The 9,605-nt window shown below is 45.3% G+C and overlaps 1 protein-coding gene across 1 annotated transcript in view; it reads left to right on the top strand.

Moving 5' to 3' along the window:
• Positions 1–9,605, top strand: part of LOC310776358 (fibroblast growth factor 12-like) — a gene marked incomplete at both ends in the record, with an annotated part of 210,047 nt that overhangs the window by 195,118 nt on the left and 5,324 nt on the right. The window lies entirely within an intron of this gene.

Here is a 9,605-nt window from a genome sequence, read left to right on the forward strand (position 1 = left end):
TCTATCTATCTATCTATCTATCTATCTATCTATCTATCTATCTATCTATCTATCTATCTATCTATTTATCTAATGATAATAATAACAATAATAATAATAGCAATAATAATAGTAATAATAATAATAATAATAATATAGTATATACTATACTATAGTAATAATAGATTTGATTTGTCACGCACTTTTAATTTAAAATACATCTCAAAGTGCTACAGAGTAGAAAACAGGACCGTATAAAATGCATCAAAGGCAGAGAACATTTAAAAAGTCACACAGGCCTGGATAAGAAAAGGCCTGATTAATAATTCAAACATTGTAGACACTGCCAAAAAGACTAAAATAAAGAACAACACAATGTTAAGAGAAAGCTCTGTTGAAAAGGAAGGTTTTTTAGCCCCATTTTAAAGGTATCAACAGTCTCTGGGGCCCTCAGGTGGTCGGGTAGGGTATTCCAAAGACGGGGTGCAGCCGAGTAGAAGGCCCGATCCCCCTTGGTGCGGCGCTTAGTCTTGGGGGGTGGAGAAGGTTTGTCGTCCTGGAACGCAGGTTAACCCTAGAACACCAACGTGATTTAAAGTCACACCATCACTAACGTCGGGTGTATTTCACCCGATGCAATATACCCCATAAAACATACTTCTCATCAAAATATCTTAAAGTACAACAATACATGGCAAATTGAGGTACTCTTCTCTTATCTTTAAATGTGAAATATCACAAAAAACACACAAAAATGTATTATGGGGGACACTATAAAAAATATGTCAAATTCGTGAAAAATGAGGTAATCGTTACAAAAAAATCGACCCCCCCCCCCCAAAAAAAAAACAGGAGCTCCCCACTTCTCTTTTGGTCCACCCATTCATGGGACTTGAAAATCACCACACAAGTCACCACAATAACATTAACCCTAACCCGCAGATATTTTACCCTCTATCACTAACGTCGGGTGAAAATCACCCGAACACGTAGCCGGTAGAAAAAACCATGAATGGGAGCATGGAAACACACCTACATTCAATGACGTCAGTGAGCATCCTGAAGGTACCCAAGGACCCACCCACCTCAGACAGCAGCAAGACAATGAAAATCACGTGAATTCAATTGACCGGGTGAAAATCACCCAACGTTAGTGGGAGTAGGATTGTGGATTAAGAACTTCCTTGAGGTGGGGAGGGGCATTTTAATGGATGCACTGATGTGTGAGCAGAGATGCTTTGTATTCAATCCTGGAGGAGACAGGGAGCCAGTGTAGTGAGTGCACGACGGGAGTGATATGTTCATATTTTCGCACTCTCATCAGGATCATAGCAGCACTGTCCTGGATGTATTGAAGCTTCTCGAGGCTCTTGCTCGGGATCCCAATGAGAAGTGCATTGCAGTAATCCAGCTTTGAGGAGACAAAGGCTGCGACCAGTTTCTCAGCGTCTGGCAGGCTGAGTGTGGGATGTAGTTTGGAAATGTTCCTGAGGTGGTAGAAGGAGGTCTTACACAGGTGTTTGATGTGGGCGTCAAAGGTCAGGTGAGGGTCAAACCTGACACCCAGGTTGGTGACTGATGAGGAGAGGGGAATGTCTTGGCCAGAAAAGGTGATACAGGTTATGGGGGATGGCGGGACCTGGTGTGGAGTGCCAACCAAAATAGCCTCAGCTTTGGAGCTATTTAGCTGCAGGAAGTTGTTTCATCCAGGCTCTTATCTCCTCAAGGCAGGTGGTAAGACATGATGATGATGCAGAAGGATTTGGGGCAGTTTCTATGTATGTATGTATGTACGTATGTGTGTCATCAGCATAGCAGTAGAATGATATTCCATGCGGGCTAATGGCACTGCCGAGGGGGAGCATGTAAGATGAATAGAATGGGGCAGAGAACTGGCCCTTGAGGGACACCACAGGTGAGAGGGTGTGTCCGGGACTTCGTGCCTCCCAAGGTGACATACTGAGTTCTCCGGTAAGACTGAACAGGTAAGACTGAAACCAGTTCAGGACATTGAGTCATGGAGACGGTTTAGGAGAATGTTGTGATCAACAGTGTCAAACGCTGCTGCCAGATCAAGGAGATGGAGAGCCAGCGTGAGCCGCCATCAGCGGGTTGTTTGTGACCCTGTCCAGCGATGTTTCAGTGCTGTAGGTGGAACGGAACCCACACTGGAACTTCTCATAGAGGTTGTTGAGTTTGGGATGGTCCTGAAGCTGAGCAGCAACCACTTTTTCCAGCACCGTCGACATAAATGGGAGATTGGAAATGGGCCTGTAATTTGCAAATACTTCTGGGTCTATGGTGGGTTTTTTGAGAAGAGGTCTGATGACAGCAGTTTTCAGAGCAGATGGAAGATGACCCGCTTCGAGGGAGTGGTTTATGACTTGAGTGAAAAGGAGGCACAACGCATGGATGTTTGATTTTACCAGGGCAGTGGGAAAAGGGTCCAGGGCACAAGTGGAAGGTTTCATCTTGAGGATGATATGTCCTCAACCTCTTGCTGTGAGACTTCGAAGCATCCAGGAAAGTTGTGACAGTTGCGTGTGAGGAGTTTTGCCATGCTGGTGAAGACTGGGTGCCCCAGGCCGGTTGCAGCCCAGCTCACTGGCTAACGAGGGTAAAGAGGCAATGGTCCCAGCCAATAGGGGCTAACTGCACCAAGACAGCAGGGCTATCCGGGGATACCTCTTAGCGATGGATACCAGCACTCAGTGGAGAGAAGAGAAACCTTAACGATGTCACAGAGGTTGAAGTTGGGCTGTCAATCCACGGTCCCAAGACAGGCATTGGCCGTAGGTAGCTGACTACAGCGTAGCAGGTATGTAACATTATGTTGTACTCCTCAACTTTCACAGGTAATAAACTTACACTGCTAAACAATGCTAAAACCAACACACTGCTTCTAAAAACAACTAACGTTATAACCAGGCTAACGTTAGGTTACGTTAAAAGTAAAACTCAACTAAAACGCAGGTGGAGAAGCGGCGAACAAGCAACGCCAGTGTCCTCTTCAATCAATCTATCTATCTGTCTATCTATCTATCCATTTATCTATCTATCTATCTATCTATCTATCTATCTATCTATCTATCTATCTATCTATCTATCTATCTATCTATCTATCTATCTATAGTATAGGTTTCCACAGGTCAAAAAGTCGTGCCCAAACCACCCAGAACCAAACCCGACCTGTCTATTATTAGAACGCTGATGATCCCCATACAGAACCGATAAGTTTCGGACCCAGACCGACCATAGTCCACTAGTGCAGCGACCAGGATACATTAATCAGGCTTTCTACCCGCAGACAGGGCCAATTGTGCCTGTATGGACGCACGACTAATCCGGAGGCAACATGGGAGCTCGAGCCTGCAACCCTCGTGTTGGTAGGCAGGGAATTTACCGCTGCACTAGCCGGAGGCCCAAGCTGCAGCTTTGAGGTTAGGAAACTGTTCAGCTGTAACAGGCGAGCAATTGACCCCCGGGTGGAAACCATTGTTTCTCTTGCCCTTATGTACAGATAATTTGACTAAAAATATCCTGAAGTAACGTTGATCCAAGATAAAATTACCTGCCAAGCTTTCTGGTTTCTCTCCAATGTGGGAACTGTTTTTTTTTACCTTGTGTTCAGAGAGATCTGATGTCAAGATATTTCAGTCAGATCGTCACGTTATCTGCCAGATAGTCTTCCAGATAAAGTTCCTGAGGAAATATCATGTGTTTGCAGTCCCGACAGACTGCAAACAGCCTAGTCTCATCTTAAGAGGTCTCTGCATGGGCGCCCACGTAGATTCAGCGGTAGATTCCCTGCCCACCAACACGAGGGTCGTAGGTTCGAGCCCCGGTGTTGCCTCCGGCTTGGTTGGGCGTCTGTACAGACACAGGTGACCTTTTCTAAGCCCCATGTCTATGTGTATAGAGCAGAAATGGGCAGGACGTAGGAATCGTTTTATGGTACTTTTATGGGATGTAAAGCACAGAGCAGTGGGAAGCCTTTTTCCTTTTATGGGAGGTTTATGGAACGCGTTCCCGGGACCAGCGCAGAGGCACGGAGCAGCTGTGAGTTCAGGCAGAGGTCAAGCCTGCCCCGGGGGATTTAGGTTTAGGCGTGGGTGGGGGAGATTTAGGTTTAGGCGTGGTCAGGGTCGCTAGTTTTCTCAATAACAATAACAAGGCTCATGTCTAGGGGTTAAGAAGCACCAGATCAATCGTTTTAAAGGAGAGGGACTTGACCCTTGCCACCATCACGTAACCATCCACTAATCCTGAACGCAGGACGATGCGGTGGAGCGGCACCGTCAGGTACCCGCCACTGCTCCGGGCTTTGCATTCCATAAAAGTAGCATAACATGACGAAGGTTTCCCAAAACAGTCTGTACAACGCAAACGGCTCTTGACAAAGTGTGGCTCTTGTATGAGTTTGGCAGTGAGAACGGGCTGTAATCACAGACCTTATTTCATGCATTTAAAATGCCATAGCCTTTTTCATCAGGAAGAGCAGGGACTTCTGGGTAAGCCTACAAAAAGACATCATCACTGCGGTACTCTATAGCGGTCATAATAATAATAGCACAAACACTCGCTAAAATTAGCATAAAGGGGCCGGGCAAGTTGAGTTCTGGTTCCGGTTATTCAGTTATTAAAACGAGCTTGCCCAAACAATTTATTCAACTTTTTGAACCGATGGATTCCCAGATTGAGTCAGAACAAATCAAAAGTCCACATCAATTGAATATCTTAAACACAACTAAATATCTAGGACTTTTCAATGCAATATGGTTTTAATAGGATAGAAACTTGGTAAGAGCACCATGCGTTTGATTTCTATCATCAGTTTCAACTTCAATAAATTCAGTCATTCCATACAAATCCAGAAACCAGAATTTGAATTCCGTTTCAATCAAAGTAATTTACACAAACACAAGATCTAAAGTCAAGACTTTAGAAATCTTTTCAAGTCATCAAAGTACAAGTCAGAGTCAAGTTACCAGAACCCAAGTTAAGTCAAGACTCAAGCTATTAAAACTGTGACTGGAGTGCACGTCATGTGACTCGAGTCCCCACCTCTGATATTTTTGTCATCAAAGGTCTTGATATAACTCCATTATTATAATTTTTTAACTAACCGGCCAATTAAATTAAGAGCAATTCTCATCTACAATGACAAGAAGCCAATGTGGGGAATGGGAACAACAAATAAAGAGGAATTAAAGGAAGTTCCAATAATAATAGTCTGTTTTACGTTTATGCTAGCAATCATTTTATCAGAATAGCTGTAATTTTATTTTAATCCCAGTTTGGGATGAAACTCTCTTGACTCATCTTTATTATTGCAACACCGGGATGAATTTCTTCAAAACGGCAAAATTATCGATAGTGATATAATTTGACTGAAAATCCTCCAAACAACGTGGCTCAGTCTGCAGTCAGACAGAAAACAGTTTCCCCGCAGGCTGATGCTGTGTCTGTCACCTTATGTACAGTAGGAAATACACTCACAGATTTTGCTGCTAATTGGCATTACAACTGCCCACAACAACTGCAGACTGCAGTCAATAAAGACAGACTGAGCCCAACTGGAAATCCTATGTCAAATCGGGGGAAAACTCGTATAGTGTATTTTAGGCATTACTGAGTCCATTCACATCCATTATTCACCTCTGCTCCTGCTATTAAAGTTTAAAATGCAATACTTTGGTCGCTGCGTGCCAAGTATAAAAACACAGAGAGAGAGAGAGAGAGAGAGAGAGAGAGAGAGAGGAGAGAGAGGAGAGAGGGAGAGAGAGATAGAGAGAGAGAGGGGGAGGACGAGAGATAGGGGTGCTGTATAGGAGGTCAATATTCCTAATTGTGCTTTTAATTGTACTTGGTCAAACCAAGTAATTCAACTATATTCAGAATCAGGAGAAACCATAGAACATTTCACTTGGACAAGAATAAAAAGTCTAGTTTGGTCCGAGTGAAATATTATGTTCTATAGGTCTCTCCTGATTCTGAATACCTTCACATGCCGAAGAGGGTGTGACTTTGGCATTCTATACCTTAGTTGCAATATTGATGTTACCTCTGACACGGGCACTTGAAACTCAGAAGTGCTTTTAAGTGAACCGCTGCTCCGGAGTTTGCTTCGTTATGGAAAAATGTCTTGTGAATGATGACATCCAGGTAGTGCTGCAGTGGCAGATTTCCTGTGGGTTCCTGGGGGTTGCAGGTTCGAGACCCAGCTTGGTCAGTCATCCATACAGGCACAATACAGGCCGTGTCTGCGGGTGGGAAGCCGGATGAAGGGTATGTGTCCTCCAACACCACGTCCAGCACCAGTCTCCCCATCAAAGGAGTATCCACAGCTATAGCTAGCTTCCCCAGGAAAGCCAATAATGTCATGCAGGAGCCACTGATCCTGACAACAAGGGCATAACAGCCTTATGGATGGTCCATTTTAGAAGGGTCATTATGGCCACACTTTGGGACATCCACGACACTGGCCTTTTGGCCTTGGTATAATTCCTACCCTGATATGATCTGATATTACACAAATGCCTAAATAACACTTTAACTTGATTTCTGTTTGAAACAGATATATAAAGGCCCAAACCCAATCAATATTTGTGCAGCACGTTCCATTCAAACAGCACAATACAGGCAGCGCTATTTCAAAACATATTACTGAATTACCTCTGCCCAAGTGCCCAATGACAGTCTGTCCTTAAAAGCACTTTATATTCTTCCACTTTATCAGGAAGTCGCTGTCCTTATTCATCGCGTTTGTTCTTCTGTCCTTGTGTTCTTGCGTCATAAAATATTCACTCTCACGCTCAATATTTTATTATGAAGTTTGAACCACTGAAAAACACTATACAGCAACCTGCCTCACGCACACACACTGTCACGTGATGTGGAATCCACCTGTATAGACTGTGTGTGTGTGTGTGGGGGGGGGATAAACTTCTATAGAACTCCCACAACGTGCAGGGTAGTCCAATAGACTTCTGTAGAACTCCCACAACATGCAGGGTAGTCAAATAGACTTCTATAGAACTTCCACAACATGCAGGGTAGTCCAATAAACTTCTGTAGACCTCCCACAACATGCAGGGTAGTCCAATAGACGTCTATATAACTCCCACAATGTGGGAACTCCCACAATGTGCAGGGTAGTCCAGTAGACTTCTATAGAACTTCCACAATGTGCAGGATAATCCATTAGACTTCTATAGAACTCCCATAACATGCAAGTCGAATAGACTTCTTTTGAACTCCCACAACGTGCAGGGTAGTCCAATAGACTTCTACAGAACTCCCACAACGTGCAGGGTAGTCCAGTAGACTTCTATATAACTCCCACAACATGCAGGGTAGTCCAGTAGACTTCTATAGAACTCCCACAGCGTGCAGGGTAGTCCAAAATACTTCTATAGAACTCCCACAACATGCAGGGTAGTCCAGTAGACTTCTATAGAACTCCCACAACGTGCAGGGTAGTCCAGTAGACTTCTATAGAACTCCCACAACATGCAGGGTAGTCCAGTAGACTTCTATATAACTCCCACAGTGTGCAGGGTAGTCCAAAAGACTTCTATAGAACTCCCACAACATGCAGGGTAGTCCAGTAGACTTCTATAGAACTCCCACAACGTGCAGGGTAGTCCAATAGACTTCTATAGAACTCCCACAATGTGCAGGGTAGTCCAGTAGACTTCTATAGAACTCCCACAACGTGCAGGGTAGTCCAATAGACTTCTATAGAACCACAACGTGCAGGGTAGTCCAGTAGACTTCTATAGAACTCCCACAACGTGCAGGGTAGTCCAATAGACTTCTATAGAACTCCCACAACGTGCAGGGTAGTCCAATAGACTTCTACAGAACTCCCACAACATGCAGGGTAGTCCAGTAGACGTCTATAGAACTCCCACAACATGCAGGGTAGTCCAGTAGACCTCTATAGAACTCCCACAGCGTGCAGGGTAGTCCAATAGACTTCTATAGAACTCCCACAACGTGCAGGGTAGTCCAGTGCTGTGAACCAGGTGCATGCTGTTGATTGCTACCTCCTCTCTTCTTATAGAGAAAATAAGGCCTGTGGTTAACAAAAGTTTATGGGAGTGGAAATTCGTGTTCAGCAAGATAATCTTCACAAACGAGGGCCAGTTGCATGACTTTTGAAGTGTTATGCTTTTTTTTTGTAATGTGATTTTCAGAAAACGCTTCAAAAGTCATAAAAGTGGGCCTCGTTTGTGAAGAGTATGTTGCTGAACTCAGACTTCGCTGTTTCATAAACTTTTGTTAAGTGCAGATGTTATTTCATGCATTTAACTGAAATTCCCATACAGAAATCCCTTTGCCTTTTCCCCCTATGAACTAGCAGTGCAGGGACTTCTTCTATGAACCAGCAGTGCAGGGACTTCCCCCCTATGAACCAGCAGTGCAGGGACTTCTTCTATGAACCAGCAGTGCAGGGACTTCCCCCCTATGAACCAGCAGTGCAGGGACTTCCCCCCTATGAACCAGCAGTGCAGGGACTTCTTCTATGAACCAGCAGTGCAGGGACTTCCCCCCTATGAACCAGCAGTGCAGGGACTTCCCCCCTATGAACCAGCAGTGCAGGGACTTCCCCCCTATGAACCAGCAGTGCAGGGCCTTCTTCTATGAACCAGCAGTGCAGGGACTTCCCCCCTATGAACCAGCAGTGCAGGGACTTCCCCCCTATGAACCAGCAGTGCAGGGACTTCTTCTATGAACTAGCAGTGCAGGGACTTCCCCCCTATGAACCAGCAGTGCAGGGACTTCCCCCCTATGAACCAGCAGTGCAGGGACTTCCCCCCTATGAACCAGCAGTGCAGGGACTTCCCCCCTATGAACCAGCAGTGCAGGGACTTCCCCCCTATGAACCAGCAGTGCAGGGACTTCCCCCCTATGGACCAGCAGTGCAGGGACTTCCCCCCTATGAACCAGCAGTGCAGGGACTTCCCCCTATGAACCAGCAGTACAGGGACTTCCCCCTATGAACCAGCAGTGCAGGGACTTCCCCCCTATGAACCAGCAGTGCAGGGACTTCCCCCTATGAACCAGCAGTGCAAGGACTTCTTCTATGAACCAGCAGTGCAGGGACTTCCCCCTATGAACCAGCAGTGCAGGGACTTCTTCTATGAACCAGCAGTGCAGGGACTTCTTCTATGAACCAGCAGTGCAGGGACTTCCCCCCTATGAACTATTACCGCATTCATGACAACTCGGCCCGCCGGAGGTTTCAACACGGAACCTCCGCCCTGGACAGATTTGCGTTCAGCTGCACCTCCCGCTCGGGGGGAAAGCCCAAACTGTTGCTATAGCAACCCGCGTTAGCATGGTAGCTACCTACTAGCGAACAATGCTAACCGAACATGCTGAATGCTGAATTTCACACAGAGTGAAACACAGATGAAACGTTAACATTACATAATTAAGAACTCAACTTGTGTGTTAAAACGTCAACAAACGTCTTTATAATAATTCTGTGATTATCATTAACGATGCAAGTAGCCATTTTGATGTGGCTGTGACGTCAACTCGGAGAAACCGGAGCTCTGAATGATACCCGAATTTCCGAGCTGTAATTCTGGCCTGGACGACCGTTCAATTCACTT

This window comes from Poromitra crassiceps (assembly GCF_964638095.1).
Source record: "Poromitra crassiceps genome assembly, chromosome: 5".
NCBI classification, from domain to species: Eukaryota; Metazoa; Chordata; class Actinopteri; order Beryciformes; family Melamphaidae; genus Poromitra; species Poromitra crassiceps.